Source organism: Podarcis liolepis, assembly GCF_965112155.1.
Source record: "Podarcis liolepis genome assembly, chromosome: 17".
NCBI lineage: Eukaryota > Metazoa > Chordata > Lepidosauria > Squamata > Lacertidae > Podarcis > Podarcis liolepis.
In genome coordinates this window covers 40,258,682-40,268,782 of record NC_139571.1, presented here as the reverse complement: position 1 = coordinate 40,268,782, position 10,101 = coordinate 40,258,682, and positions in this window count along the sequence as shown.

Below are 10,101 nucleotides of genomic sequence, written 5' to 3'. Positions count from 1 at the left end.
ATTTGGTGCACCGATCCCACAACGAAGTGCAGGATACATACGCATCTTGGATAACATTGTGTGAACATGGATTAAAAACTCAGGACTTGAAATGCATTGGATGCAAGTTCGGTATTTACTGAGCATTCCTCCATTCATCTGTTTGCAGCGACAACCTTCTCGTAGAATATTGCAGAGTTGGACGGGGCCACAAGGGTCATCTAGTCCAACCCACTGCAATGCAGGAATCTTTTGCCCAACACGGGGCTCAAACTCAAGACCCGGAGGTTAAGCGTCTCATGCTGTACCCTCTGGGCTATTCCACATCCTTCCCATGTATCAAGCAAGCATTACCCCACATTTCCCGGTGCATTTTCCTATCACTTTTCCTATTGAAAAAATCCATTGGCAGGCAGAGAAGAGAAGTGTTACGCAAGAGCTCCAAATGAACTTAAATTGCACAACCTGAATTTGCTGGTATGTGAATGAATCCCATCTGAAAACATGAAATATACTCGGAGTCGAGAGTGGATTTCATGCTCTTTATTCAGCTCATAGCGGTGAGGAGGAATGAAAGTTCCCCCACAATATCTGCTTTATATACATTATTTACACAATGGGCTGCACGTGATTGGCTAATTCCGGAATTCTCCTGTAGGCCAATCAGGTTGTCGATTTACTTCCATCTGGAGCTGGATTGGGTGGCTCCTGCAGACCAGTCATACTGCTGCATTGTTCTAGGACCAATCAGACTGCTGCATTCTCAATCCTATTGTTCTAGGACCAATCAGACTGCTGCATTTTGGATCCTATTCAACTCAGTACATAACAAAACACAAGGCAGAAGTTCATGTTCTTCATTCCAATTTGCAATCCTCCAGTTGATTTGTGATAAAATGAACAATGACGTAGCCACCAACAGACTACTGTGTGTGGTCCCAAGGAACTGTCTACTAAGGAAACATTGTTAGTTGCAATTTTTGGAGAGGGGAGCGGGGAGCTCCCCAGTCCATTTCCCTGACAAAGATGGCTTTGCTTTCCCCCTGCTTCTGCAACCATCACCTGCCCCTTACCAACGAATCCCAGACTGTACCGAAGGCAGCAGAAGGGTCAAAGTGGATGAGGGCCAAATATAAGCCCATGGAAGAGTCCAGTAGTTTCCAGAGGGCAGTTTCAGTTGACTACAGGGAATAAAGGCAATTTGGAGGAGATCAAAAGCAGAGTTGGAAGAGATACAGCAGGAAAAAGCTGTACCCTCCAGGAGGTTACAGGGGAAGGGTGTAACCAAAGGGGACGGCTATAGGAATGCCTGCTTGTGCAACTGCCTTGCAAAGTTGGCCAGTTGCAGTTCAAATTATCCATTAGTGCTGCCATCACCCTACCCTCTTAGTACCTACACTCAGAAAGACAAAAGACAAGAGCTGAGTGATGTGAGCTAGAAATTGGAGGCAAAAGCGGCAGGCTGGAGAGGCAGAGAGAGAAAGCCAGGCCTGATTTCTGCTGGAATCCAAGGCAGCGACTATGGGAGAAACAAGACTTTTTGAGGTCTGACTGCTGTGAGTTCCTCCATCACAGACTCAGGTTCTATTTATGTGTGAATAAGCTATATATCCTAAAGACACCACATTCTCCCCTGTGCCTCATTTCGAAAAGGAAACACAAACTCCGGGTAAGTGCCTGGAACCCCTCAATCTCTGCATCACTGGGAGAATGGGGTGGCGTGCAACAATTCAACAAGCAAAATTTGCGAGTTAAGAGGGGAAGAATGTGGTAATTTGATTTCATCCTTTCTGTTCAGTTATTCCAGAAGCTAAATAGGTTATTTTATAAAAAAAATTACAGTATTAAACTGAACTGTCGCTAGGATTTTACTTGTAATAAAATGAATGAATCATTAAACTGTGCCAATAATAACAATAACAATTTATTATTTATATGCTGCCCATCTGACTGGGTTACGCCAACCACTCTGGGTGGCTTCAGATAACACATCAGTTGTTCCACTGCCATTGATAGATGTTCAAAAATACAAAGGCAAAAGGAGTAGGAGGAGCTCAGGCCCAATAAAATCTGCATGTTTACATTTTCACAGCACCCTGTTAATCCGTGAGCTGAAATTGTCATAGGATCCTCCTATTTCCACTGCAAAACCAAATTTCCTCATAAATTCACCATGGTTCCTGCAAACAATATTGCTATGTCTCTAGACCAGCCAAAGTAGTAGTCCTGGCCTGTTCCTTTGCTGCCACCTGGTGTCTTAGATATCTGCTGAAAATAGCAATGTTGGCAGCTCAGTGACTCTAAAAATAGGGAGGTTCATCTCCATTTCTCTTGGGTATTGCCCATATAGCTCTATAAAAGTGTTGGTTTTTTTAGTATGCTTTTAAAAAAAACATGCCACCACTCTATTTTTTCCCATGGTTTACTTCTGTCTTTTTGACCTGTTATTGAGGAACAGTGGCAAAATGAAGGAGAGTTTGCCAACACAGAAAACGTGACTAGTCTAGATGAGCTGTCTCAAACAAGTTTCAGAAAGTGTCCTCATTTTCTTGCCTTCCGTGTTTGAAAGCCATCAACCAAATGGCAAGGGGACAGGTGCCACTTTCTCTTTTTGACTTCAGCAATGAAAATGTCTAAAGGCAACGGGATGTAGGTATGTGAGTGAGAGAACGTCACATCTTTTATACCTCCAGTTTCCTTGTGAGAAGGGAGTCATGGAGACTTGTGGCGCCATTTTCAAGAAACTGATTATTTGCAAGTGTAGCCTGAGCAAGCATGCACATCCTTCTCTTCCACAAGCAGGATTCATCCCCAAGAAATAACATCACTCCAGCACCCCAATAACTCAGCAAGCTATTTCCCACACTCCCACACTTGCATGGTGAGTTCCTGCCCCAGTGGAAAAAAACACACATGACACAATTATTTAAGGTTAATGGGCTAAATAAGGCCACAACTTTATTGGTTACAGGTGATGAGCGGTATTGGCTTAGGCATTGGTCCTAACCGACTATCTGGCTTCAGCCGTCCACTTGAAGTCCGGGAAGGGTTAACCACCAGTAGGGGAAGTTCTGCTGATGCACATCAACTAGGAACTCCCCCGGGGTCACCGCTTGGGGGCGTGCCTTATGCCATCACCTCCATAGGCTTTGGACAGGGCCACGCCCCCTGGAATCATTTATTGGACTACCCTTCACTATGTGGGGCAGGTGATGGCGCTTCCTCCCCTCTTCCATCTACATAACAATACCAATACCAGTGCCTAACCGTCAATACCAAGAAAGTTGTAATGATTTGCTACGAGGGAGGCGAAAAGCCAAGTGGTGAGTGGTGAGGATGATGGAAACTAATTCTGGTTGTTGGAGTTGCCTTCAAAGTACCTCACTCAGGACTCTGTTGCCCACCATCAAGTGCCAGGCTAAGGGAGACAGAGTGGCGCTATGGGTTAAACCACAGAGCCTAGGACTTGCTGATCAGAAGGTCGGCAGTTCAAATCCCCATGATGGGGTGAGCTCCCGTTGCTCGGTCCCTGCTCCTGCCAACCTATCAGTTCAAAAGCACATCAAAGCTCAAGTAGATAAATAGGTACCGCTCCGGCGGGAAGGTAAACGGTGTTTCCATGCACTGCTCTGGTTCGCCAGAAGCGGCTTAGTCATGCTGGCCACATGACCTGGAAGCTGTACGCCGGCTCCCTCGGCCAATAAAGTGAGATGAGTGCCGCAACCCCAGAGTCGGCCACGACTGGACCTAATGGTCAGGGATCCCTTTACCCTTTACCTTTACCTATTCTCTGATTGGCCTCTGTTATTTTCTCCTACCAATAGGGAACCCATGTAAGGTCTCTATACGGGCTCTTGGATACCCCATAAGGGAAAAGGGGCAGATTTTGTTTACAGCACCAGCACAACACACTCCACATACATACATGGATGCAGACAGCATCCTCTCTTTCTCTCCTTTCCTCATGCATATACCTCACTCTTACAAACCCTGCGAGGTGAGCAGTTCCTGCAGATCAAGAGTACTAAGGCTCCATAACACAGGCCTAATCAGCAGGCTCACTCTGGATAAAAACCTGAGGGGCTGTTGTTTTTCCATTCACCGACCCAGCAGCGTTCAGCAGCAGTAACCTTCAACGCAGAGGGACTGTCACCAGGGGAAACCATGCTCACTGACTTCAGGGACAACCCAGCCGAGGGAGGAGCCAAGACATGACAGAAGTCCCTTTCTCTGCAGCAGTGACCAAGCTGTCTCCCACTGGAATATCTCCTTCTGCCTTCCATTGCTAAAATGTTGTTGTTGTTTAGTCGTTTAGTCGTGTCCGACTCTTCGTGGACCCGATGGACCAGAGCACGCCAGGCACTTCTGTCTTCCACTGCCTTCCGCAGTTTAGTCAAACTCATGCTGGTAGCTTTGAGAACACTATCCAACCATCTCGTCCACTGCCGTCCCCTTGTGCCCTCCATCTTTCCCAACATCAGGGTCTTTTCCAGGGAGTCTTCTCTTCTCATGAGGTGGCCAAAGTATTGGAGCCTCAGCTTCAGGATCTGCCCTTCCAGTGAGCGCTCAGGGCTGATTTCCTTAAGAATGGAGAGGTTTGATCTTCTTGCAGTCCATGGGACTCTCAAGAGTCTCCTCCAGCACCATAATTCAAAAGTATCAATTCTTCAGTGATTAGCCTTCTTTATGGTCCAGCTCTCACTTCTCACTTCCGTACATCACTAATTGCTAAAATAGCCCTCCCTAATTCCCTTCATCTCCATGCCAAGGGTGAACTTTGGTGATGTTCAGTAATGTGGCATCCTGAGCGAGGCCAACATTTGGCACTCCCAAGTGGGTCTTCTCAATTATGGATCTCCTCAATTTTGTGCCCTGTGCAGGAGAACTGCCCACACTGCCTTAAATCTGGGGGTCACCAGGTGGCGCATTGGAAGATGGCCGACAATAACATCTCTCTACCCACACGAGGTAATTAAGAGGCTGCTATGGGAAGTATGCAGTCTTCCTGACCCCCCGGAGATGGGGGGGACTGCCTTGCCAGCGGTGTCCATAATGCACCCCCGGAATCGAGATAAGGGGGTGCCGGACACTTGGCACGAGCCCTCGGTGAAGTCGGCTCTTCCTGACGCTGTCTCCAATTAGCGTGTGCTGGTTCGCTTTAGCTCGGAAATATAATTGGAAGCATATAATTGGAAAGAAGCTAAAGCACATACATCAAGCAAAGTTCGGGAGATAAGACTGCTGATTAATGGATCTCTGTGATCGGAGTGACGGACATGACAAATAAATCAAGTGATGAACCACCATTAAGAGATTGGTATGTTTGGAGCGAAACAGAGGGGGGTGGAGGAAAAAACGTTTATTTTCTTTGCCTTATGTGAGTATTAATAACCCTCCACCCCAGAAAGAAGATCGTTGCATGTTATTAATCACAAGCAGGAATTTAAGAACTGTGTGGAGTGAATTCTTGATTAAAAGAGAGGATCGGTAAACATTGGAGTACGGAGGAAAATTTTATGACGCAGCTTTAAATGGCGTCTCGCTAAAACAGGCTTGTCTAAGAAAGACGGGGGGAGGAGGACCAGGATCATTGGAATGTGAATGATGATTGGAATGTGATCTAACCTGGCAGAGCCCTCTGTGATATATTTAGCAAGCCTGGGAAAATTAAAGGACAGACCGAGGATAAATTCTTTACGGAAGTGTGGAATGGTGTCTGTCCCTATGTGATATGGTTTTTGGAAGTGTAAAGCCCACACAGAGGATGTTTGTTTCCAACCCGCTTGTGAAGATTATCAGAGATCGCAAAGAAAGGAATATATGATAACAACAAGAAGATGAAGAAAGTAATAAAGAGACTATCTGGACAGAACTGGATAGAACTGTCTAATTAAAGCAGCAATATAAGAGATGCTTGGACCCGTTCGGAGCTTGACGTATGGGTACCCCCAACAAAATTTAAAAATCTGGCTGTATAATTTGGAATTAATGTGATCTGGAAATAATGTGATTTGATTGGCCTGTTAATAAAAATTATTTATAAAAATAAATAAATAAATCTGATACAGCTCCTTGCTCTCTCTCAAAACACCTTTCTGCTACTTACAGTGAATGGCCTCAAGCAGCAGGCAACATTATCCGGACCCAGCAAGATTGGTAAAGAACAAGTGTTTTATAGGCATTGTATATGCGATATAAAACTGTGACACCAGATGGCGCTGTGGAATCCCGCATTTCTCTACTGGATTTCCCTGCATGAGTTTACAGTGCGTTTCACTGAATCGCTTCTTTGACATGTGTAGATCCAGCCTCTATCTATCCCAGTGACAGCAAAAGCCACCGATATCAACTTTTCCTCCTGAAAGAATTCACAGGAAGCTGGTGCCCTTACCAGAACAGGCCCTCCAAACTTACAGCCATAGTAACTGTGGTTTGTTAAGCGTGTGGGATGTTGTTTCGGGAGCCCAGTTCCCCCCACAGACTTCCAGTTCCCAGAATAGGGCAGTGAGGTGAATAGACGTTGATTACCAACTCAGAGGAAGGAACGCGGGTGGCGCTATGGGTTAAACCACAGAGCCTACGCCTTGCTGATCAGAAGGTCAGCCGTTTAAATCCCCGCGACGGGGTGAGCTCCCGTTGCTCGGTCCTTGCTCCTGCCAACCTAGCAGTTTGAAAGCACATCAAAGTGCAAGTAGATAAATAGGTACCACTCCAGCGGAAAGGTAAACAGTGTTTCCGTGTGCTGCTCTGGTTCGCCAGAAGCGGCTTAGTCATGCTGGCCATATGACCCGGAAGCTGTACGCCGGCTCCCTCAGCCAGTAAAACGAGATGAGCGCCACAACCCCAGAGTTGGCCATGACTGGACCTAATGGTCAGGGGTCCCTTTACCTTTACCTTTTGACCAACTCAGAACTCTTAACAAACTACAGCTCCCGTGATTTCGGGAAGGCATGACTGCTTAAAGTACAGTGGTACCTCGGGTTAATAACTTAATTCGTTCTGGGGGTACGTCCTTAACCTGAAACTGTTCTTAACCTGAAGCAGCACTTAAGCTAATGGGGCCTCCTGCTGATGCCGCGCCGCCAGAGCATGATTTCTGTTCTCATCCTGAAGCAAAGTTCTTAACCCGAGGTACTATTTCTGGGTTAGCGGAGTCTGTAACCTGAAGCGTCTGTAACCTGAGGGACCACTGTAGTTCAAGAGTGCTTTAAATCATGGGCCGGCAAACTAAGGTTTGCGGGCCGGATCAGGCCCAACAGCCCTCTGGATCCGGCCCACAGATAGTCCTGGAATCGCCGCTTGGCTCGGCGTGATTGTTCGGGCGGTGCCATTTTTTTGCAAGTTTGGGGGGCACCATTCCCCCCACACACACACACACACCACGGCGGTGCCTCCTCCCTCCCTTCTCCTGGCTTCTCCCCACCCTGCAAAGGAAGGGAGGTGGGCTTTGATTGGTGCCAGCTAATCCAAAGCCTCACTTGCCCGCATGCTGAGGCGCAGCCCAGACTCAACACCCGCCCACCGGCCTCTCCGTCCATGGCCACGCTGTGGGCATGTGGCGGGCGCGTGGTGGGCCTTCGGCTGGAGCCTGGCGCGCCTCCTGGCCCCAAGCCTGGCACCCGGGAAAGCTGGCCCGGAAAGGAGAGGCGGCGCCGGCGGCGGCTCCCAACCGCAGGCAGAGCAGCAGAGGAGGTCGGAAAGCATGGGGAATGGAGGGGCTGGGGGAGAGAGGGGGGGAGGAAAATGCCACCCTCCGCCGCGTGCATGTGTGCGCGCAGTCCGGCCTGCCACAAGGAATGAGGGGCAGTGAACCGGCCCCTCCTAAAAACGTTTGCGGACCACTGCTTTAAATGAATACAGTGGTACCTCGGGTTACAGACACTTCAGGTTACATACGCTTCAGGTTAGGGACTCCGCTAAACCAGAAATAGTACCTTGGGTTAAGAACTTTGCTTCAGGATGAGAACAGAAATTGTGCTCTGGTGGTGCAACAGCAGCAGGAGGCCCCATTAGCTAAAGTGGTACTTCAGGTTAAGAACAGTTTCAGGTTAAGAACGGACCTCCGGAACGAATTAAGTTCTTATCCCGAGGTACCACTGTAGTGCGGGACGCGGGTGGTGCTGTGGGTTAAACCACAGAGCCTAGGACTTGCCGATCAGAAGGTCAGCGGTTCAAATCCCCACAATGGGGTGAGCTCCCGTTGCTCGGTCCCTGCTCCTGCCAACCTAGCAGTTCGAAAGCACGTCAAAGTGCAAATAGATAAATAGGTACCACTCCGGTGGGAAGGTAAACGGCGTTTCCGTGCGCTGCTCTGGTTCTCCAGAAGCGGCTTAGTCATGCTGGCCACATGACCCGGAAGCTGTACGCCGGCTCCCTCGGCCAATAAAGCGAGATGAGTGCCACAACCTGAGTCGGCCACGACTGGACCTAATGGTCAGGGGTCCCTTTACCTTTTTACCACTGTAGTGCAGATGGGGCCCCAGGCAAGCCTCTGGCAAAGAGTCTTACGGGCCACTAGCCCTTCAATTTTTGCCCTTCCTTTCCTGCCAAAGTCTCTGGAAATGAAGGTGGCTCTTGCAGGTTCCAGGACTTGGAGTGGCCAGCAGAGGGAACGTGCTCTCCATCACTCGCCCTCTTCAGTTTCATAGCTGTACAAGGTAGCTCCTTTGCGCAGCGCATTATACAACCCTCAGCTATGAAGACTTGAAGGACGGCTGCACAGTCTGAAATAACGACGGTCTGCAGCACCAGGAAAAGAGGAGCAAGGAGACTCCGATCTGCATAAATGTGACTGTGGTGCCTCACGATGCAGGGATGCAAATCTAGAAACGAAAGCTATGATGCACAATCGGACAGATCATAATCGGAAAACTGGAAAGGGCCGACCACTGAACTTTGAGAAACTGTGTAGAAAAGGCTCGAGGTGACTCCTTCTCCGACACGTTTGTTAATCTCTGATAGCCCCTCACTGAAAGTGGCCGAGACATCAGGCCTCCATCTTTGTTTTCATCGTTTTGAGGGGTTTGTTTCCTTACCAGTCTTGACTGTATATGCCTCTGCTAGGGATGTGTAGCGAGATGCCTGACTCATTCTATTGCTGCATCTTGTAAGGGATGGATCTTTGCTTTTGTGGAAAAACAAAATATTTGACAGGAAAGGAAAAAGAGGGAGGGGGAAAACGAATGCTGTTTCTTTCCACAGTAGGGAAGACTGTGGCCTGTGTGCCAGTGCGATGCAGACTGATGGGCAACTGCTGGCTGTTCTTTGTTTTTGAACCAGAATTGAACTGGGCAAGCCTTCAAATGCATCATTATTTCAAATAAAGGACTGTCCTTCCAACACGGGATTGTCCTCTGTAAAGAAGGGCATGTGGCCACCCTTTTCTGGAATTGCACACACGTACAAAAAGGCAAAGCGAGATCAAAATTTGAGCTTCTTCCTCAATGTTTACACTCTGATGTCCATTAAAAGAAACCTAAAACTGGGACTCAGTCTCTGGATCAGATAAGAGATGGATGGGGTTTAAATAATACAGACCAGAGGGCTATTTTATTTATTATATTATATTAAGTTGTTAAAAGGGGGAAATGTTACAAACTGCAAAGGGTCCAGGCCGGTTTCCATGCTCACTGGAAGCAGAGAGCGCACAGGCCCAGACACAGGAAATCTCTACCACCGAGCTGGCTTAGCCGGCTGGGGTTTGGCCCACGGGGTCAGGCCTCTGGCACTATTATGGGATGGCGAGGCTTTATGCGACGGGGTAGGCGGGGGGGGGAGGAAGCCAAGGAAATATTATGGGCTGGAACGGCAGCAAGGGCTTATGTGACCAGAGATGGTGCGGCGGTGCGGTATCCGTGAGGGTGGGGTGGGGGGTGTTGTTGAGGAGGCGAAAGGATGGGTGGTGGAGAGAGAGAGAGAGAGAGCGCTGTGGGATGTGTGGCGACTGCTGCTGCAGCTGGCGAGAGTATTATGGGATGGTGCCCCACGAGAGGCCAGGACTATTATGGGATGGGGAGAGGATGGCAAGGCGAGTGGAGGGGGAGTGCTGCAAATCTGAGAGTGTGCTATGGGGGGAGTATTATGGGATGCCTCGGCATTTCAGCCAGCCAGCCAGCACGCCAC